The following is a 23,364-nucleotide window of genomic DNA, read 5'->3' as shown; positions in this document are numbered from 1 at the left end:
TATATATATATATATGTTTTTTGGGGGTTTTTTTTTGCCCAAAGCTGTACTTTTTAAGCACATACTCCCTATGGCATATGCAAGTGCATGTGTATGCTTACGGGTTTATTAATTTGCTGGCAACAAATAGAACAGATAGATCTATTGCCTGTGCAAGCCTGTTGAACAAAATCGGACATACTGTATATCTACACTAGACAAGGTACTTAAAGTACCGTATTTGGCTCAGACTACAGATATCAACTATATAAATTTACAGCTGTGGCCATGCTGGGAAATAAAAGGAAATGTACATCTACTGGTTGCCCTCCATCTGACATGTTGATGATGTGCCATCTATAGCTAAAATCCTATAATCTTACTTCCTGCTTAGGTTTTATTTATTGGTGGCAGCTCTTCCAGCAATATAATCAGTGGAAAAAAAAAACAATGGAAAAGAAAAGCCACTGTTTTCTAGGAGATTTCAAGATGTGTTGGATATATCCCATTACAAAAAGAGAAATGAGGCATAACAATAGTTGGAAAGCCATTTGATGCATCTAAACATTACTAATGATGATATTTCTAGAGATCACTAATGATAATTCTAGGGTAAGCACTCTCTTTAGCTCCTGAATACTGAAATAAAGTGAAATTAAGTTACTTTCTTCACCTATCTTTTAGGATACAATCTGTTACAGGAAGAGAAGGACGAAAATTATAAAGATTTTACTGGTCTACAACACATAATAGTGTATGTTTAGGGTGCCAGTAATAAAGTAATTAAAACATGCACACTTTGATTAACTATATGATGTTAGAGTAAGTGTGTTCGAACAGTAAGTATGTTTGTTACTGGGACATTGATCAAGCTACTGGTAGCATATGCTGTGTACGATCTAGAGCTAGGACACATTTATTAGCCATCTCTAAATATTTTTTATGCTTGGACCCATCTATTAAAAAAAAACAGGTTCATGATTCATCATTACTACAGCCATCCAATCTGGGTCCAGCTGACTGTAAGCATGCAACCTTAAAAAATGGCATTCGTTATTGCATAACTGATTATTACTTTAGTTACACACCGAATTATATCAATACCTGCCCCTGAAGTAGATTGTGTCTATAACAGTCAACTAAAAGCACAGACAGAAAACACGCACGCTTAGGCACCATTCACACCTAGGCGTTTTGTTGCTCAAAGCTAAGCATGGCAAAACGCTCAAGACAAGGAATCACATTCCCTTGTTTTGAGTACGACAAAACACTCAGGACAAGGAATTCAATTCATTTCGATGGCCCCTGTTCACGTTTTGTCACGCGTTTTGTCACATGCAGTTTTCCATTGAATTCTATGGGACCAAAAAAGAGCTGTAATCTTCCAAAAGGTAGCTTGTGTACTTTTTCCAGGTGTTTTTTTTTGCTTGCGACAAAACGCTCAGGTATGAACAGGGGCCATAGAAATGAATAAGATTTCTTGTCTTGAGTGTTTTGTTGTGCTTACCTTTGAGCAACAAAATGCCTAAGTGCGAACAGGAACATAAGGTAACCATAGATGTATAGGTATATTCTGACTGATGGACAAGGCCTTTCTGGATGGTTTGGTGCATAAACATGTATACTTGGTTCACCATAGATGTATAGGTATATTTTGACTGTTGGACAAGGCCTTTCTGGATGGTTTGGTGCATAAACATGTATACTTGGTTCACCTGACTATTGAATGTATATGTTGTAGAGGGGGAAGAAGGCATGGGTAGCAGATATCTCCTGTGGTGAACTATCTTAATAGGGAAAATAATAAGGTTTTCAAAATGTCTGATTAGTCTTCCCCCCAAAAAAAAGTTTACTGGCTGCTGCCCTTGACTTAAAAATGAAGAATTAGGGAAACAGTCCTTGATCTTGTGCATTTAAAAATAACTCTATAGCTTTAACATTGCTATCATGACAAGGTCCCTTTAAGGTCACAGTGATAACCAATAAACCACAATACTGCCAAAGTAACCAGATAACTCTAACCAGCAACCATGCATTGAATATACTGTAGACAATTTTCTGCACGTCTGCTAATCTGGATTAGTTTTGTGTTATTGTTATCATATTAAGAAGGTATTATATAATATCAGATCCGAAATAATTAAATGCATGGGTTTGTGATTTTAACAGTAACAGAAAGAAACATATGATGTACATGTATGTTATCATTTGAAACAAGCTTTTTTTTTTTTTTTTTTTTTAAATAACATTTTTTATTTTGCTGAAACAAGCTTTTTTAAGCAATCTTCAACAGTGATTAAAGTGACACTAAACTCAGGAGTTAAATCTCATTTAAGTACCTAAACTATCAATAAACATTTATTTTATTTGTGTATCACTCGGCTGTAGATCCTCAATTCATCTTAGAATTGGTGCTGAGATTGTCTTTCCTTCTGGAGGGAGGCTACTTTTGTTCCCCATGGTCCTTGTGTGTGTTGTAGTCACAGCTCCAAGCCCACTCCTCTGATGGACTACAATCTCATGTTTAGTTTACTAATTTGTATTAAGATTGTAGTCCATGATGAGAGTGAGGTTGGAGCGGTGGCTACTTTACAACACACACAGAGCCCATGGGGAACTAAAGTATCCACCCTCCAGAAGTAAGGACAGTGTCAGCACCAATTCAGAGATGAATTGAGGATCTACAGCCAGGGTTGTATTTCCCACATAGCCAACCAAGGCCCGGCCTTGTGGCAGCAGGGAGTAGAGGGGCAGCAGGGGTGGGGAATTTATTTCTCCCGACACCTGGGACATGCAGCTCTGGGCACCGGACGGGTAGTTGTTTTCTACATTTAGCCCTGCGCAAGCAGGGCTAAATGTACAGCTGGGAAGCCGCCGCTTGTTTTGTACAAGTGATTTTGGCGATGCCGCCGATATCACTTGTATGCAGCCTGCATATAGGGGGTGCATTGAGGAACCTGGCATTGGGGCAGCAGAGAAAGTAAATCCGGTCCTGTCTACAGCCAAGTGATACACAAATAAGATAAATTTTTGTTAATAGTTAGTGTAGTTGAATGCATTTTTAAGATTTAAATCCTGAGTTCAGTGTCACTTTAAGGCCCCGTTCACACTGAGCGATTTATCGCGCGGTAATTCCCACGATATCGCGGCTATTTACCGCGCGATATCGCTCTCCAATGCAATCCAGTGGGGCTCTGTCCGTCGCTGTCGCGGGTCGTGCGTTGCTACAGCAGGACCCTTTTTGGAGCGGATTTTGCTGCGATCCTGGGTTGCTCAATGCAACCATTTGTGCGATATCGCGCGATATCGCGCAAAATGCAAATCGTGCGACAAACGCGCGATTTGCGAATTGCTCAGTGTGAATGGGGCCTAAGGCTCACTAATGCCCGCTGAAGCCTTTAATAACCTTAACAACTAAAATATACTTGTTCTAAGTGAAATATAGAAATAAGGAACCTGTCATTCCTGACCTCTCCTTCTGAAAATGGGAGTCACTAATCTAGAACAAGTATAGTAATATTGAATTTTTACATCTTACACCTACTTTCTTTTACTGTTCTGAGTATGTGATTGAGACATATTAAAGCCAGGCATATCCAAGAAATTAGCATTTAAGAATTAGGTGGGCAATGGAACCTGTATATATCTCTGTTGACAGGTGTACTTTAAGATCTGTATTCAGTATTCCAATCCCGGAGCTGAAGAAAGCTTTGAGGACTTCAAGAATACTGCCCAAAGCTTGCTAAATGCTTTGTAAATGCTTGCTGAATCTGAAGCTCTGTAGACCAGCATTTGGAAATTAGGATTAAATAAATCCAGTGTGTTTAGGGCCTTAGGGTGGCAATGAAGTAAGTGTATTTGGAATCTCTCTTTGCCTGTATTAAGAATAATAGTGCTTTTTACAGCTGCTGATTCTAAACACATGCTGATTCAGCAAAGGGCCACAATAAATCATGGTTTTGGGCTTTTAAGTTTCTAAAGCTCTGAAACAAAACAGATGAAGCATCTAACAATGTAAATGATTAGTACAAAATGTAAAAAGATGCTCAGTTCTGTATAGTGTTTGGCTCATACTTATGTAGCATTGTTAATTAGTTGTTCTTGGGTAGCACATGACCATAACACCTTTGTCACTGGGATCATAATCAAAGTGTCAGACTACCCACACAATGTATTAATTTTGTTTTTTGTTGACATTTTCTTATAACTCTCTAGTACTTGAGACCTGGTAAGACTTCACTCAAATGCAACAAGAGTTGTGAGATCCCCAAAACTTTCTAGCCGCATTCACGCCTGAGTTTAACGAGAAGAATCTCATTATGTTCAATGGCGTCCGTCCTCATCTGTGTGTTGTGTAGTTTGTAGATTGATGCCTGGTGCTTGAAAAAGTACATGAGCTTTTTTCAGGCAGAATCATGCATTTTTGGTCCATCTACTTCTATCGACACGTAGCGCACATTTTTGCCTGATTTCATGCCTAACAACCATCTCCTCCTTCTAATAAATAGCTTTCCATTGGCCAAAACAAAAACGCTGAAGCCTGAAAAATGTGCAACCCCCCCACTTCTAAATTGCCTGAATACTCTCAGGTGTGACTGGGGCCTCAGACGGAAGAGTCAGCACACTAGAACTAAAATATCATGTTTGGAATGAATTAACCTTTAATATTGAGAAGTTAGATTCTGTTTAGGAAACTGCCATCATAAGGCAAGTGCACACACAGCAAGTTAATTGCTGCATAGATAAGGACGCATTGCAAGTAATTCAGCCCCCATGTGTTATGAATGTGTGAGTACTGTACTACACTATAATGTGCAATATAATTAAAATATTGTGACTTCCTGACAATCAAATGTAATATATATAATGGGTAGACATCCGCACACTAAATGTCACTGCCTAGGGGTGCTCTCCGTAGTAAAGTCATATTACTTATAGTAACTGGGCACAGCTTGTCTCCTGTATGAAGCCCTATGCGTGCCAGGTGACTGTTTCTTATCTTGTTTTTTATTAACTACCTGTAAATGTCTTGAATTGACAGATGGCAACCCTAGATGGCCCTGACCATACACATGGTACTGTTTTCTTACAATCCTTAATATCTGTTCTAAGTTACTGACTCAATAGGGTTAATTTTCCCTTAGCTTAGTGAAAGAGGTGAAGCTCTGCTGATGTCCATAATCCATCAAATGCAAACAAAGATACTTTCTTTTTTTTATTTTCCTTGCACGTGATTGGGTATTTTTTGCAATGTGAATTTTCACCACATTCACTAAGCAAAGGGAACATTCTCTTGCAAAGTGAACAGCCTATTTGCCTTTCAGATCAACCCCACTGTAGGGTCAGTTTGACAGCCAGGCATCTTACAGAATGAGAAGTCAACAATGGTAGCCTTCATATTTCAGGAATGATTTCCTTGAAACCATATAGTCATGTTACTAGCACAGTGTCACTACCAGCAGCCACAATCAGCATCTTCAAACTCTGACAGGTTGCCTGCAGCTTCATTCAACAAAGTCAAAGAGAAAATGTCTGATGTATACAAGAAAACATCCCCACGGTTCTGACAGATGTACAGCTGTGACAGGCACACAAGAGCTATTACTCCTAATGATTGTGACTATTATGCAGGAAAAAAGATGTGTCTTTGTCCGTTACAGTGAATACTATGAGCTAAGTCTGACTTACTTAAAGTGACACTAAACTCAGGAGTTAAATCTTAAAGATGCATTTAAATAACTTAACTATCAACAAAAATGTATCTTATTTGTGCATCACTTGGCTGTAGATCTTCAAATCATCTCTGAATTTGTGCTGACACTGTCCTTCCTTCTGGAGGGTGGCTACTTTTGTTTCCCATGGTCCCTGTGTGTGATCTAAAGTAGCCAACGATCCAAGCTCGCTGCCATGATTGACTACAATCTCACGTTTAGTTTACTAATTTGTATTGAGATTGTTGTCCATCGCGGGAGTGAGCTTGGCAGGGTGGTTACAACACGCACACAGGCCATGGGGAACAAAAGTAGCCACCCTCCAGAAGGAAGGACAGTGTCAGTACAAATTCAGAGATAATTTGAGGCTCTACAGCTGTGTGATACACTAATAAGGTTCAGTTTTGTTAGTAGTTAAGGCATTTGAATGCAATTTTAAGATTTAACTCCTGAGCTTAGTTTTACTTTAATAAGAGTAGAGATGATGAACAAAGTTAGGTCACCTACAGCAACCACCTCCCAACTTTCATTCATTTGCAGCAGTCAGAGCAAAGAAAGATGCAGAGCCATCGGTTGCTTTGGGTTACTGAAATTTGCAGAATGATCTTAGCTTTATTAAAAGATCGGGATTATCTTTTATATAAAGATATGCACACTTGTCAAGTTGGTAAACAGAAAAATATATAGAGTCATAATACCTTCTTTTGTAGTGGAAATATTAATTATTTTGGACAGCCAATTAATTAACTATGGGGCTTAAATGACTTTGTATATGGAACAGGATAAACAAGGCTGCTTCCTGTAGTGCGGATCTAGTATGAGCTTATTTGGAACACCCACATACATGCATATTTAAGAGTATAGTGTGTAGGGGAAATCTTTAAGCTTCGCCAGTCAAAGCATGACGGTGAGAGCCTCTGGGTTTTTCCAGCGGTTAAAGTGGTCACATCTGGAGCAGCTGCATCTCCATTGCCAAATCCGAGTCCCACTCCTAACAGGAAGTAGCTGTGATGTTTGGCAGGTCTATCAGGCCACACTCGCCCAGAGAAAGTACACTCATTTTAAGGAAATCTATTATTCTTATCATCAAGGCTGTCATAAATTTCATTAGTCAATGCTCAATATGTTACAGCAGAGGACGTCTGCTTGGCAGCTACAAGAGCTTTCTATGCAGCGCGTTGCAACAAATCTGCCATCAGCTCAAAATTGTATTTTCAGGTGTAGAGTATTTTAAATAGTATAAAACAGGATGCACTAAGTCAACAACCTTTACTTAATAGATAAAACTGCTGTATCCCCTGGAAAGCATTTAAAAGCTTTTTTTATTAGTGGTCTACCTACACTAAACTGTTGATATCTGGTTGGTATGGGCAAATAAAGATAAAAAGCATTGAGAAATAATGATCAATGCTCATTTAAACATTCATTCTCCAAAACAAGCACCTGCTCTGTTTTGTAGAAAACACATTACTGAATAGTAACACATTTTTCTTTTACCTTGACTGAGTAATAAGTGAAGCAAGCAGCAGTTCCCTGAACTAATGTCAAATGTTAGGTTACTCACAGACATTACGTGAGATGATTATCTGGTCCATTACAAAGAGACTGGCAGTCATATGTGTGGGCACATGGAAGCCTTTGTAAATACTTCCTCTGTAACTGATCTAGGGGTTAAACAATTATCTGATTCAAATGGATTTTCCTGGATGTTTGCTATTTTCTCCCATCAAAAAAATACAGATGCTAGCAGTGTCTTCTCATTGTATAAACATGCACATTTAACGAAACCATGCCTGTTTATAGAAAAATGTTTTGTATTGAGGCCTGTCTTCTAAGCATGTTTACAGCAAGCCGTAATCAATCCATTCCTGCTTACGTGATATACACTGATGTAAGATGTAGTAACCCAAAGCTACAAGTCAGAAAAAAATCAATGTATTGACATAGTACCTTGACTGCCTTTAGGCGATCCCTAAAGACTCATCTCTTCAGGGAAGCCTATCCCACCTCAACCTAACCGCTCGACCATCACGTTCTCAACCAATTCATCCCCACGCAGCTCCCTCCTCATGTATCACTTCCCCCTCCCTTTTAGATTGTAAGCCGTCAGGGGCAGGGCCCTCCTTACCATCTTGTCTTGAATTGTATTGTGATTGTAATGTCTTCCTTATATTGTAAAGCGCTGCGCAAACTGTTGGCGCTATATAACTCCTGTATAATAATAATAATAGTAAACTGAAATTAGATTATTTGCTGTTGGCTACAGCGCTTTGCACATCATCATTGCTCTTCGGCATTGCCTTCATAAATAAGCCATATATATTAATTATAGTAAAATATATACACATGTGAAGTTATACTATCTACCATGTTTCCATAGAGAAGGGGTAGACAACTTCGGACCTCCAACTGTGGTGAAACTACAAAACCCATCATACTTCTGCCTCTGGGGGTCAAGCCTGTGGCTGTCAGAGTCTTGCAATGCTTCATGGAACTTGTAGTTCCACAACAGCTTGAGCGCAAAGGTTGCCTACCCCTGCTATGGCGGCAGCATCTGTCGCATCAATACAAGCATGTCTAAATGCAAGGCTCGCTATGCAGATAATGGTTGTGCTCTTTTTAGAATAATAAATAATTGGTTACATTGAAACTTCAGATAGAAAGATGTGGAGTTCTCAACGTACTAGAAAGCAGCAAACATAAACACAGGCTCTTGATGCTTTCCAGACAGCTCCAGACGAGGGCTGTACTTTTACTGGAGTTTGGAACAGAGTGTCTACATAAAACATGGCAAGGAACAGACAGAATGATTCCACACTTAAAGAGAAAAGACAAAACAACATGAAATGTTGTACTGTGCACTCTACACAGATGGGGTTTTGAATTATACATTATAGGTAACACCTACCCACATAGTATGGGAATTTCACAAATGATGCAACCTAAGCATTGCTTGCAACAATTGCATAGTGTAAGAGACATGGTGATGCTCATCTGGAACATGGGGTTCCTTGAATACATTTCCCAGCATCCAGGAAGATCTTTTGACCTATCTTTAACAGTTTTCTTTTCCATGGGAAAAGGAAACGGCCCTTTCACTGGACATATGCCATAGTTGCACCTGATGGGTAGATATTGCCAGCTATGAGAACTGCTTGTCTATGGCGTCTCAAAGACTGATGAAAAGTTCAGGCCATAAAATAAAGCCACCTTGAGTACAACGTGCAAAGTTAAACAACCAGTTATGTTTTTAGGATGCATTGTTTAGCTCACATATTAGCACACATACCGGGTCATTTTATAAGGCTGGGCAAAATGCAGTAACCCATAGCAATTCATTGGAATCCCCTTTCTGACATGTATGCTTAAAGGACATAAACTGTATAGGGACAAGGGAAGTGGTTGAGTGTTAGGCATAGAAGATACGAAGGAAGCATTGTGATGGCCTCTTTTCATTTTAGTTGACACTTTTTTTTTTAAACTTCTTGGAGCAGACACATGATACATAAGCTTACCTGAAAGCCATTAGCAGTTATTCAGTTAATTTTTGTTTTGTACTATCAAAAAAACAGATGTCTCATAATAAACAACAGTTGTGAATGTTTCTATGCAATATAATAACTGAACAGCTGTCAACATGTGTCCTCTATATTTTTATTTATGTCGTTTTATGTGACTTGTGTTGTATTTGCGTCACTAGATTGCTAACTATAAAATAAAGCAGACATTGCAGAACATATACGCAGTTGGAACTTTACGTGACTTACGGTGACATCAGACTCACTATACATTATAATGTATGTACTGGTATATCAGGTTTAAAGTGAATTGTTTGCACTGCATATAAACGCGGCTATTCGATTTCTCTTCTGAATGGGTACACCAGAAAATAGACACGATTAGTGGCATAGGTTACAAAAAAACAATTACTTACTGTCTGCAAGGTTGGCTTGATCTTGTCATTTTGTTCCCCCCTGGGGCTGCAATAGCAGAGCTTGAGCTTCTGGAAGTGTGCTGGTCTTGGGAGTGGGGATTTTCGGCACAAGATTCTAACCAGCTGGGAGAAAAGACCTTTTTTCTTTTACCTTATATGAGCTGGAGGGAAGAGAGGCCAGGCAGTTATAAGGCACATCTGTCAGGTCAGCATGGGATGCCATTGGCTGGGGGTGTAGTCATGTGACACCCCTCCTTTTCTTGTCTTGACCTGTGACAGTTAAGGAGGTTTTCAGTTTTACCCACTAAGGACTGACTGTTTGACAATTTTCATATTTCTTCTAAATTTGGAGTTTTCAGACAATGCTAGGGGGCTTGGCTGAGATACCAAGAACCATGTGGGAATCATTAGGGTTGAAAGAGAAGGGGGGGGGGTGAAATAGAGCAGGAGGAGGGACAAAAACAGAGTAACAGAGGAAAAGAGAGAGAGAGTGAGACCAACTCTGTGCCAGCAACTTGTCTGGGAACACTAATGAACCAAGTTGAAAGGGCCCTGCATTTATTAACCAATTCCTTCCTATGCATTGTGTGCGGCACACAAGGAGTTAACTATATTTCCTGCTCTCTTCTCCCGAGGAGTGTGGGAATTGTCTTGGAGTGTGTATGAGAAAGAAGGATGGGGGGACTGCACCAAAACAACTCCCTTAACCCTCCTCTGCCCTACAAATATCAATATCACGGCCAGTCCCAAACTGGCTTCTATTACACTATACCCACGAGGCAAGATTATAGTCTCTAAGCGTGGTTATCATGATTTGATCTTCCCTGGCGATATCAATTATTTCAGTGTCTCTTGTGATAGACTTTTTCCGAGTAAAAGGGACAATCTTTTCATTGTGCATGTGTCATGAGCTCTTTTTGGTTTGTGAATTTAAGGGAATTCTGTAGTTGTATGTTTGTGTCATTTGGGAGCTCTGTGTGATGAGCTATTATAAGTACCAGCTGGAAGATGTTACTTGGATGACCATGGGAACTTGATTTGATTTTCCACTTTATAAAAAATAGACATTTCCACTTTAAGAAAAGCAAAACACGTTTTTTTCTTTTGCCCATACACAACGCTTTTATACTACAAATGCTGTTGATGTCCCGTGCATTTGCAATGAGTGATACCTAAAGGTGGGGTTGTGGCAAACAGCTAAACACACAGTTAAAATACACACACCGATAAAATTATAACCACGGAGAGGTGAAGTGAATAACATTGATTATCTCGTTACAATGACACCTTGAAGTGGGTGGATATATTAGGCAGCAAGGGAATATTTTGTCCCTAAATTTGACATGTTGAAAGGATTTGAGCGACTTTGATACGCACCAAACAGTGATGGCTAGATGACTGGGTCAGAGCAACTCCAAAACCGCATCTCTTGTGGTATATTCCCGGTCTGCAGTGGTCAGGACCTACCAAAAGTGGTCCGAGGAGGGAAAACCGGTGAACCAGCAACAGGGTCATGGGCAGTCAACATCCATTGATGTGTGTACATGTGTGGACTGAAGGCTGGTCAGTGTAGTCCGATTCAATGGAAGAACTACTGTAGGTCAAATTGCTGATTCCGTTAGAAAGTTGTCTGAACACATAGTGCATCAGTGCACTCTATGGTATTTTAAGAACTTTGGCCAATAGTCTGCCAATAAAGTAAATAGCACCCTTTTAATATGAAGCACAATACACTAAAAATGCATGTCAACATGCAGCTATTATGACTACAGCTAGAGTCCTATTATATGCTACAGATTGCTGCTGACATATAGCTGCATGACTCAAAGAACAGTAACTTAGGGTACATAAAAGAATGTATAGCATGACAGGCACACTTTGTATGCAATTTTTAGTTTTGGGTATGTTTGGGAAGGGTCAGAACTTCTGTTATGTTTCTATTGTTCTCCTTGTCCTAGTTAGAGAGGCAGTGGGAGCAGTCTTTCCAAAAGTAGCATACACAATAATAACAGGGAGGGAACAAATGTCAGGTTTTTAGCACATGCGTCCATGCTGGGAAGATTCCCACCGCTATTCCAACAGGAACACATCGTGCTAAAACCACTTTTTGTGGCAAAGGGTGAGAATCCGTGTCAGGATTTTATTGTTGTCTGTGATCCAATTAATGAAGATAGCTCTAACTTCCTGTCTGCGTGGCAATGGTTACTAGGAGAGTAAATTAAGAAAATCTCCCCAACGGGGCCAGAGACAGGAATATGAATTTGACAGAGGATTTAACCTTTTAATATTTTATCCAAGATTTCTTGTATAGGTTTTCCTTATTGGTTTTAGACAAAGAACGCTAAGTGAAGCATGCATGTAGAAACATTTTCACATTTACACATTGATGTGTATCCTAAGCCACTTTTATTGTGCCATTCCTTATGACCACAAATCTTTGTGGATGTATAGTTCCATATACTGTATCTTGTTTAATATGTAAATATCAATCATAAAAAAAACCCTTGAGATGCACATGCTGGGGATAAAAGACTGGGCATCTCCAAAGGGTTTTTTTTTCTTGATTCAGAATTGATTTGTCATTACAATTGGAGTACTGTCGCACTTTGGGAATCTAATTTATCAATTGATACATTTGCCACTCTTTTCCCTATGTGCGGACCTCTCAGTGTTGTCTGTGATAATATGAAAATATAATGTATTGTACATTTGTATAGAAAATATAGTCCATCACGGGAGTGAGCTTGGAGTGGTGGCTACTTTACAACACACACAGGGACCATGAGCAACAAAAGTAGTCACCCTCCAGAAGGTAGGACACATTCAAAGATGATTTGAGGATCTACAGCCGAGTGATACACAAATAAGCTACATTTTTGTTAATTTAAGGTTCTTGAATACATTTGTTAAGATTTAACTCCTGAGTTTTGCTACAGTCTGCCATTTTATACAGTATATATTGTAGAAGTGGGTAAATTCTGAGATAACAAATATCATACTGGGTTTGGATTTAGAACACAGCCTTCATTTATTCCTATAAATAAACCAATGTTTGTTTTACAATACCAACAAAAGGCAGAACTCTGCTCATTGTAAACAAGTAGATTTCATCTGCCGTCGTGGTAGAGACATCAAACTAATGAGAGCTGCACAGTATTGGCACAAACAGGGCTTATTAATGTGCTGTCGCCACAAACTCCCTTTTCCATGTTGTGTCCTCAACTGCAGACCTTTGTGTTAACACAGTTCCACACATAAGTGTAATATGCATGTTTGGATTTATGACTCTTTTCATCCATGCGGTCTTGGTGATGACTTACTACACTCTGTTAATTACACCTTGGTTTATTAAGTTGTATTTTAAGGCAAAACTTTTTTTCTAGTTTTGTGTAGAGTGTGAAAAGATTAGATAGACCATCTGACAAATGTTATTGCATTCTGTTTCCCAGGTGGAGATATCCACACCTCTCTTATTCCTGGTGACCATTGTCACTAAGCCAGAAAGTGATGGGAAATCTAACATTTTAGAGTTGTTACAAGAGGAAGAGGTTAGGGGAAATCTTCCAAATGTTTTAGTGACAACTGTCTAAGATGAGATATCCCCTCATATAGGGAAGGTTTTCATTCACTTCCAGTTACATCTCTAGGACAGAAAGGGGAAACTCTCCAGTAGGACACACAAATGCATAAAATTACCTAAAAAGGGGGTTTAACCATACCTTATGTCTCCTCAAGCATCTGCAGCATACACATTCACCCTTGCTCAATATGTTTGTATATGTTTGGGAAAGAAACATTTCCAGGTGTTGGATGTTGTACCACCATTCTATGGCATTGGCTAGACTTAATATTCATTCTCAAATATCTTTTCCCAAAAAGGGAACAGCAACGCTTAAACACAGTATCAAATGTTTTACATATAGAGATTTATGTGTGCTGTTCATCTGAGTCCACAAGTGTGCCAGTTCTATGCATGCGGCTGTATATATAGACCAGCCTCCAACAGAAAGCCATTTGTGTACATTTGTTTTATATTTCCCTCTTTGGCGAGGTGGAAAGTCTGAAGGCATTGGGCAGCTCAGGAATACAACACTCACAAGTGTCAGAAAGCATCTACAATGAGCCTCGGTACAACTGGGCACCATAAGCAGCAAATACAGAAACAGATGAACTCTATATACACATTCCTGCTCTCAGTACACTACTCCCTCTGACTTGCACAGGAAATCAAATCAATGCAATCTTGAGAAATGTCTTTGAAATAGGGAGTACCACATGTAATCAAGAGGAGGCAAAGCTAAAACTTCCTGAAGCCTAAGCGGGGCTATCACATTCCTAAAAAAAAAATGGAAGCAGAAAGCCACAAATAAGTTACTGTGTAACTCGGTCTAAAAATACACAGGTAGCATTATGCATAGGATGTTTAGCTGTGCACAGCTGCCAACTGATTATGAGGCATGGTTGCAGGTTACAGCACTGACCATGCAAAAATTAAATACGTCCTTATTACCTGCTTTTCAAAGTCATGTCTTATTGGGTTTTTTGTTTGCTTTAAGTATATGTAAACCTCATTTTGCTCCCTGTGTCCCATTAGGGTGATTCCCCTTTACTTTCTGTCCCAGAGATACAACAGGAAGTGAGAGAAAATCCCCAAAATGAACAGAAATAGATATGTGTTGACAGAACTGGCATCCTCATTGTAAGATTATCCCTCACTTATTGTTCTGGTAAGAAATGTAAAATTTTGGATTTCCAATAACTTTCTGTCTCGATGACAATGGTCACTAGAACAAATAGGGAGGGTGATTCTCAGTAATGGGGGCACATAGGAATAATAAAAAAAAGTCCTAACTCTTCTCTACTAATGGAAGTACAATAGGGGTCCTAACTCCTCTAGTGGTAGAATAGGGGTCCTAACACTACTCTACTAGTGGGAGTAAGATAGGGTCCTATCACTTCTCTACTAGTGGGAGTAGGATAGGGGTCCTAACGCTACTCTACTAAGGGGAGTAGGATAGGGTCCTAACTCTTCTCTACTAGTGGAAGTAGGGTAGGGGTCCTAACACTACTCTACAAAGGGGAGTAGGATAGGGTCCTAACTCTTCTCTACTAGTGGGAGTAGGATAGGGGTCCTAGCGCCACTAAGGGGAGTAGGATAGGGACCTTCAGGCAAACAGCACTGTTGTTTGCCTGAAGAAGGGACTGCCTGGTCCCAAAACGTTGCTTTGTGTATGTGACATCATGTTCAGTCAATAAAATAGATTGACTGCTATCTACTAACGGAGTGCGAGTGACTATATGGTATTTTGCCTAGGATAGGTACCTAACTCTTCTCTTCTAGTGTGAGTAGGATAGGGGTCCTAAGGCTAATCTACTAAGGAGAGTAGGATAGGGTCTTAACTCTTCTTTACTAGTGAGAGTAGGATAGGGCCCTTACTATTCTCTACTCTATCCAACACAAATGAAACAGCTTAGGCTAGAATATACTTTAATATATGGGAATATATAACGTTGTTTAAATTGTTTAAGACACTAAGCTGACTGACCCCTATGCAGTGAATAGTCTAAACAGCCTCTTTCTTGAAGGCTAAGTTTACCTTTAACAGCATGTTTCATGTTACACCCATATGCAACATGGACACATAAACAGGCCGCACCCCCAAACCACCCCATATCAAGCATGATTCTGTATACATTTAACATTGGCTCTGCCTGCACAGCCATGACATCCGTTCACAGATGCTTTAACAGGATCTGTGAATAGAGAAACTACGAGTCCTGTCTGCCACTGTGGTAAAGGGTGAAGTAGAACACCAGTGCTGCAACTGAGTTTGTAAAAGCTTTATTGCACTGTTGTCCCTTTTTCCCTTCTAAATACATACAGTATATTGCATTTTCATATTTCAGTTTCAACATATCAGTTTCATCAACACTATGTTTCAAGCAAATTGTGGTCCTCTGGAACAATGCCGAGCCTCATTAGGGAATTAGAATGCTGACAGCTGTGGTTGTGAAGAAAACAGGAAGGGATTGTTTCGTTTGGGTTAAAAAAAAGTGTGGTTTTGTTTAACACCATTTAGGCCTAAAATGCAGGGTGAAATTCAGGGTGGACATACAATTTGCTTGTAACAAATTGGCTGTGTATGAGCTAAAGTACAATACACCTTTAGTAAAGGTTTTTTTTTTTACTGTATAGGAAAGCCTGGATAAAACATCACACCCCTGGTATTTGTACAATTGCAGAACCTCTGTTAGGTTTTTATAGTTTTGTCCCTGCTGTTGTCAAGAGGACAGGAAGTGAGCAAAATCTCTCCAGCAGGAACCTGAAACAGGCACCATTAGAATTTCTGACTCCTTCACTGTTGGCAAGATTCCACTTTGTCACTATGTGGCGTCCAGGCAGAGCTGGTATCAGGCACTAATCAAGTGGCGAGCACTGATATTATGGGAAAATAATAGAAGATGCCATCTGATGGATGTAGGGGTGGCACATCATTTATTTGGGGGAGGCATTCATTGAGATTCCGTGTTCCCAGGACAGCAACTGTGGGACACGGAGCCTCAGTCTACACTGCCAGTTTGGTCAAGAACACATCCCCAACCGTTATATAAACAGTAAAAGGGTAAGAAAAGAACAGGTGGGCCCAATAAAAGATGAGAACGGGAGATTAATCGCAAATGACCGGGAAAAGCCTGACGTATTAAATTAATTTTCCTCTTCAGTATACACTCAGGAAAAAGACCGGTTTAATGGAGATAAGAATGTAAGTAGCTTAATGAGTAAGATACCGCAGTGGTTGACAGTAGCCGGGGTTCAACAAAGACATGACAAACTTAATGCAAATAAATCATCAGGACTGGATAACCTGCACCCTAGGGTACTTAAATAACTCAGCCAGGTTATAGCGGGACCATTATTCCTCATTTTTAAGGACTCCATAATGACTGGAAGGGTACCAAGTGATTGGCGTAAGGCAACGGTAGTCCCAATTTTCAAAAAAGGTTCAAGATGCCAACCTGGGAACTATAGACCAGTCAGTCTAACATCCAAAGTATGCAAACTGTTTGAGGGAATGATAAAGGACTATTCAGTGGATTTTGTTCATGACAAAGGTATAATAAGTGATAATAAGCATATATTTGGGAAGGACCGTTCTTGTCAGACCAACCTACTAACATTCTATGAAGAGGTGAGTAGAGATCTGGATGGCGGAAGGCCGGTGGATGTAGTATATCTGGACTTTGCAAAAGCTTTTGACATGGTACCACATAAACGCTTAATACACAAGCTGAGATCTATGGGCATAGATTAATTGGTGTGTACATGGATAGAGAATTGGCTACAGGAACGTGTACAGAGAATATTGATAAATGGCTCTTTCTCAGATTGGTCTAAGGTCGAGAGTGGCGTGCCCCAGGGTTCTGTCCTGGGCCCAATACTATTTAACCTATTTAATAATGATATGGGTGAAGGTGTTTATAGCCATGTTTCTGTGTTTGCAGATTATAGTAAAATTGAGAGGGTAATAGGCACGGGATTAGACAGTATAACATTACAGCAGGTTCTGAATAAAATAGTGGAGTGGGCAACTATATGGCAGGTGCGGTTTAATGTTGAAAATGTAAAGTAATGCATTTTGGGGTTAAAAACAGGCAAGCGGAATACACATTAATGGGAACTCCACTAGGGAAGTCAGAAATGGAAAAAGATTTTGGGGTCATAATAGACCACAGATTGAATAATAGCTTGCAATGCCGGGCTGCGGCAAACAAAGCTAATAGAGTACTTTCATGCATTAAAAAGGGAATGTACTGTAGAGACAAATCAATAATTTTGCCACTTTATAGATCAATGGTTCGGACACATCTAGTGTATGAAGTTCAGTTTTGTTCACCTATCCACAGAAAGGATGTCCTGGAACTAGAGAGAGTCCAGAGAAGGGCAACAAAACTAATTAAGGGGCTGGAGTACCAAAGCTATGAGACACGGTTGCTATATTTAAACTTGTTCACGCTAGAAGTGAGAAGATTAAGAGGGGACATACATTTTGTTGTACAAAATGTTTAGTGGTGATGGCAACATCGGCAATAAACTTTTTACAGTAAACTCCATAACAAAGACTAGAGGCCACCACCTAAAATTGGTGGAGAAAAGATTTAACCACAAAGGGCGTAGGGGCTTTTTTTCAGTTAGAGCGGTTACATTTTGGAACTCTCTGCCACAAGCAGTGGTATCAGCAGAGAGTATTGAATCATTGTATGTATAGCCATTCAAAAGTAATTTCGATACCTTCCTCAGGGACCATAACATATAGGGGTACAGGTACTCTTAAATACTAGACCACACAGGGACACACACACACACACACACACACAAAGAAAGGTTGAATTTTATGGACCTGTGTCTTTATTCAACCTTGAAAATTATGTAACTATGTAACTGGACAATGAAAGACCAGTACATAAACTAAATGGGGCATATTTACATACTACTTAAAAAACATTTTGTTCAGCAATGGAAAATAGTATTTACTCTAACATTTACTTTAATAATAACAGGGGAAATGTAACATTTGTAGCACATTCTGAGGGCATTTCTTTCACATAAGCTAAGCCTAAGTGCAGAATCACTGAATTTTTACAATATACAGCAAATGTGTGCCAATTCATAAACAGGTTAATTTAGGCTCAGTGATTTTTGGGATTCATAAAACAATGATATGAATACTGTTCAATTAGCAGATAGAGAGAGTAGGGAGAGCGTGAGCTGATAAAGTACCAGGAAGATGAAAAAAGGCAGAAAGTAGACAACCAAGGACATGAGAAAGAGAAAAACGGCATAGAGAGTTGCTATTGCCCTTTTGTAGCAGTAAGTGTGTGAAGCCCTGCCATGCTGACATGCACCCTCATGGACGTCAGCATTGAAGGATGCTTTCAGATGGCTTTTTAAAAAAAGGGTACTCCTTCCAAAGCATTGGTGACCAGGAGGCAGTGGCAGTATGGGAAGTGGTGTTCTGTATAATCTATTTAAATGTTCCCAAATGTTCCTAAAATGCTAAATGTAAAACTGGGAGCTTTTGCTGCCCTTTTTTGGTATCCTGGTCTAAAAGGATATTTCTTATGTAAATAGAAACATCTAAATGTTGATTATAAGAAACTTTTCCAAATACTGCAAAACTGGTTACAATACATTTCCAGCGTGCTGAAAAAGATCTATTCAACTATACCTTGTGTGGTTATTTTTGTTAAAGTGTATGTATAGCCAAAACTATTTTTTAGTTTTGGATACCGTAGGGAATGGTTAAAACCCCATAAGGGTTTTTTTGCTGCCTCAGTAGTGTTGATGAAATTTCACTTCCTGGCCTGAAAATGTAAAAGGAAGTGAGAGGAAGTCTACGTAAGTGAAATTCCCTTATAGGACAGGTGTCACCAGAACCATTGGTAGATTTATTTTTACCTCCTGCTCTGGTGGTTAAAATTTAGATTCCCACTCAATTTTTGTCTAATTGACAATGGTCTCCAGTACAAATGGTGGGGTGAATCTTTCCAAATGGGACACAGACGAAAATAAAGTTTAGCTTTTGCATGCACTTGTTTGAGCTGGTTCAAGGGACAGCTTTAAGAGGAATCTTTTTAAACCTTTCTTTGTTGTACAGTAAATGTACACTAATCAGCCATAACATTAAGTGGGTTATTCACAAAGCTAGCCGAAGGATCAGCCGTAGCTCTGGCTGATCCTTTGGCTATCTTCGGCCGCCGGAGCCCTTAGGTTCAGTCGAACCTAAGCGCTGCTGTACGGGCTATTCACTATAGCCCGTACAGCTCCCGAAGGTGGCCGAGCGGCTCTGCCAAGCCGAAGTGACACCTGAAGTGGGGTAAACGGCCGGCCTAACGCCTTCGCAAATGACAACTAGGGCAGAGCCAGCCGCGATCTCACGGATGGCTCCGCCCAGTTGCAATGACAGATCAGCATCCCCAGGTGACCTGGGGACGCTGAACTGTCATTAAACAATGACAACTGTTAACGGCAGTGATTAGCCTGCCGGAGGTTCGGCTCAGCCAAACCTCCATGCCGAGCATGTTCTGCTGAACCGAAGCCAGCCAAAGCAAGCCAATGTACGGCAAATTTCAGCCGATGTACAGCTTAAATCAGCCGTACTGAGCTAAAGTGAATAGCCGAACAGCGTTCCGCTCTGTTCACTTCGGCTCGGTTATTGATTTGGCTGCCTTCAGCAGCTTTGTGAATAAACCCTCTATGACCACTTAAAGGTGAAGTGAATAACAGTGATTATCTTGTTACAATGGCACCTGGAAGTGGGATATATTAGGCAGCAAACATGTTGTCCCTGAAGTTGATGTGTTGGAAGTATAAAAAAATATGCAGTCACGGCTCTCTGCAGGGATAGATCGAGACGCGAGCGACGGTATGTGTTCACTCACTTCCCGATCTACTGAGCCGACCTGTGACAGTTTCATTGTTACAGGTCGGCTCAGATTATGAGGCTGAGTGAAAATCACTCGCCTCACAATTCTCCTTTAAAGGATCTGCTACTGATGGCTTGGTGCCAGATACCACAGCATACCTTCAGTGGTCTAGTGGAGTCTATGCCTCGATGGGTCAGGGCAGTTTTGGCGGCAAAAGGGGGACCTACTCAATATTAGGGGGAGGGGGGGGTCATAATGCTGTGGCTGATCTGTGTATATTTAAAGAGACTGCTCTAACAGTGTAAGTACTTGCTGGCTTTATATGCAGAGCGTGAACCTGCTATGGTAAACCATTTTTTTACAAACAGCTATTACAACCAACCTTGTAAAAAGACAGAAAGATAATTATACTATTTCAGTTTAAAGTGTTGTAAAAATCATTTTCTCGTCCACCCAAACTACAAAATGCTTACAAGCCACCTTCGAAGTTTAGTCATATAAATAGACAGCGAAGCTTTATGAGACGAAAATCTGAATGTCAGTTTTTGTTTGTTCTCGGGATGGTAAAATCATGTTTCATGACCCAGCGGGCGTGACCCCACCTTCCAGAGCATACTTAATAAGGCAATGTTTAGATGTAATGCAGCTTCCCTGCTCCTGTCCTGTCACATAAACACTCGCCATGAACTTTTATTTTCAACAGCCATTTTCAAACTATTCCAGCAGTAATATTATAGCTATAGACAAGCGGTGTAAGAAAAATTATACGACCTCTGAAATTTCTTTGCTGTTAAGTGTGTAACCCTTTGTGCTCAACAAGCCCTATATGAAGAACTGTTTTCATCTGTTAGAGAGTACAGGCTACTATAGGCACAATTATGACACTATTGTTAGCTTTATCTTTAGATGGATAATGTAAATAATTTTACAAGCTATGATGTGTATTTTAGTTATGCCATATAAAGAAACACAGTGGTGCCAGTAAGGGTGGTTTACAGCACAGCGGAGCCGATGCTCTGGTAAAAGGTTTTATGCCTTTGTCATGCTAGTTTATGAAGCGAACATTTAATTCATAGTAAGGAAATAGCAAATAATATTTTTAGTGTCATACAATCTGTGCCCCAATTAGCAAAGGATGCCTGGCAATAGGGGAAAAGAGCAATTACTGCACACACTGAGAGGGTGACAAGGCCTTCTTTGGCTAATCTGCAGATTAGGCAATACAGCAGTCTAAGCTGAGTGCACATGTACCTTATATAGCTGTTGATATATATATATATATATATATATATATAAGCTGGCTGTATTTGTATCTATTTACTCTTATTGTAAACATATCCCTGTTACTCAGAAAATGTTGGGCTGCTGGAGTTTTAAAGGGTTAGACCACCCAAAAATTATATTTCAGCTTTTGGTAGATGCTGAGGAGTTACACCACTTGACATTTTCTTATATATTTGCACTTGAATTTCTGAGTCTTCAAACCAGCCATGGCCATTATGAAACTATCCAATTATTCATTTTATTTTAATGAGAATGCAATTGGAAGAGCAGGGATACACAACAGTGGGAGGTAAACCGGTATCCCAGCTGGACAGGAATAGAGTTCCAACAATGTATTATCCATGACTTCCACTATATGGCCAAAGGTTTGTGGACAGCTGACCATCACACCTACCTACATGGCCAAATGTATGTGGATACCTCTTCAAATGATTGTGTTCATGTATTTCCAGTAAATTATACTGGTACTGCTACAACATACAAATATGTTTTTGACAGATTATCCAACCGTGTGGCAACAGTGGGGGGTGGGGGGCTGGGGGGACTTTTGCTGTGCTGTACGATTGTACAAAGCAAGGTCCATAAAGCCATGGTTTTATGAGTTTGATCCAGAGAAACCCCAGTGCACAGACCCCTTATTCCAACCCTATTGAACACCTTAAAAATCAGTTGGAATGTTGATTTTGTTGTACAAATATTTTTATTAAGGAAGAACAGAATTACATTCCATTCAGTAGGAATAAGCACCGAAAGGTTCATGCAGTATAAAATTACCTTATAACGTTACAACGGCATATTGGTGTGCTATGGTAAGTCATCTATATAAAAGCCAATGAAAGACATCAATATAACATTAAGTAGAAAAAAAAAAAAACTGACGAAAACAAAACCCCCCCTTCTAGAAGCCATGGTAAAAACGAAGGCACCAAAACGGTATGCGCATAGACTCTGCGGGTGGGCTAGCATCTGGAAACCAAAGTGAGGGCACCAGCTACCTGCTGCTGCTGCAGGATGCCAGCGGGGCCACACAAGTAGGGGAAGAAGAGCTAAAGGCTATATGCCAAGCAATCAATCCATATCACGTGTTGGAGGCTCTAAAAAACACCAGAAGAACCTAGAGGTAAGTGGAGAAAAAGAAAAGAAAAGGGGAAAGGATAAGAGAAAAAGACAAACAAAAGAGAAAAGGGGGCTGCAAGGGGAGTCGAGGGGGGCTCCAGCACCTCAACCAAACATGTCCCAGTCAGATAGCCAATAGGTCACGATCCAGTCCCAGTGGCTGGACATAGTCCAGCCAGGGTGACCACGTTTTCCGAAAAGAGGCATAGGAGTCGTGCAAGATAGCCATAAGCTTCTCATGTACCATGATACCCATGACCCGTTGTCTAACCTCCGAAAAAAGCAACGTTGGCTGTTTCCAAGCTCTGCTAATTTCCTTTCCCTCCTCAAGAGGCGAGTAACTGGCCTGCCCAGGAGGGCCTCCCAAGGGTTGCGTACGAAGGATGTATTAAAAACTGATCTCAGTAAGTTGTAGACTCTAATCCATAACCTCTGCACCTTTGGGCACCCCCACCAGATATGAAGTAAGGTGCCCCTATCCGCGCAACCGCGGAAACAGCGGGGTGAGACAGAGGGGGCAAATATGGATATCCTGTCCGGGGTCATGTACCATCGGAACATGACCTTATGGGCGTTTTCCTGGGCAAAGACATTCGGAGAACACTTTGTCGCAGCCAACCATATCTCGGACCATGTACGGGGGTCTAATGAGTCTCCCAGATCCCTTTCCCAGGCCAACATATAGGAGAGTTTCTGTGTCCCAACGGACGGCACCAGCGAGGCATACAGAAGGGTTATTAGGCCAGCTGAATGAGGGTCAGACCAACAGCGGTATTCGAAGGTTGCAAGGTTGTGTGGCGAACCCGAGCAGCGCCGAAGAAGAGATGTGACATAACTCTGGAGCTGCAGATATCGGAAGTTCTCTGTGAGGGGAGCTTTCCAGTGAGTATGAAGGTATTGGAAGGATTTATGGAT

Source organism: Nanorana parkeri, unplaced genomic scaffold (assembly GCF_000935625.1).
Source record: "Nanorana parkeri isolate BGI_ZX_2015 unplaced genomic scaffold, ASM93562v1 scaffold107, whole genome shotgun sequence".
NCBI classification, from domain to species: Eukaryota; Metazoa; Chordata; class Amphibia; order Anura; family Dicroglossidae; genus Nanorana; species Nanorana parkeri.
Note: the sequence above shows the minus strand (reverse complement) of the source record.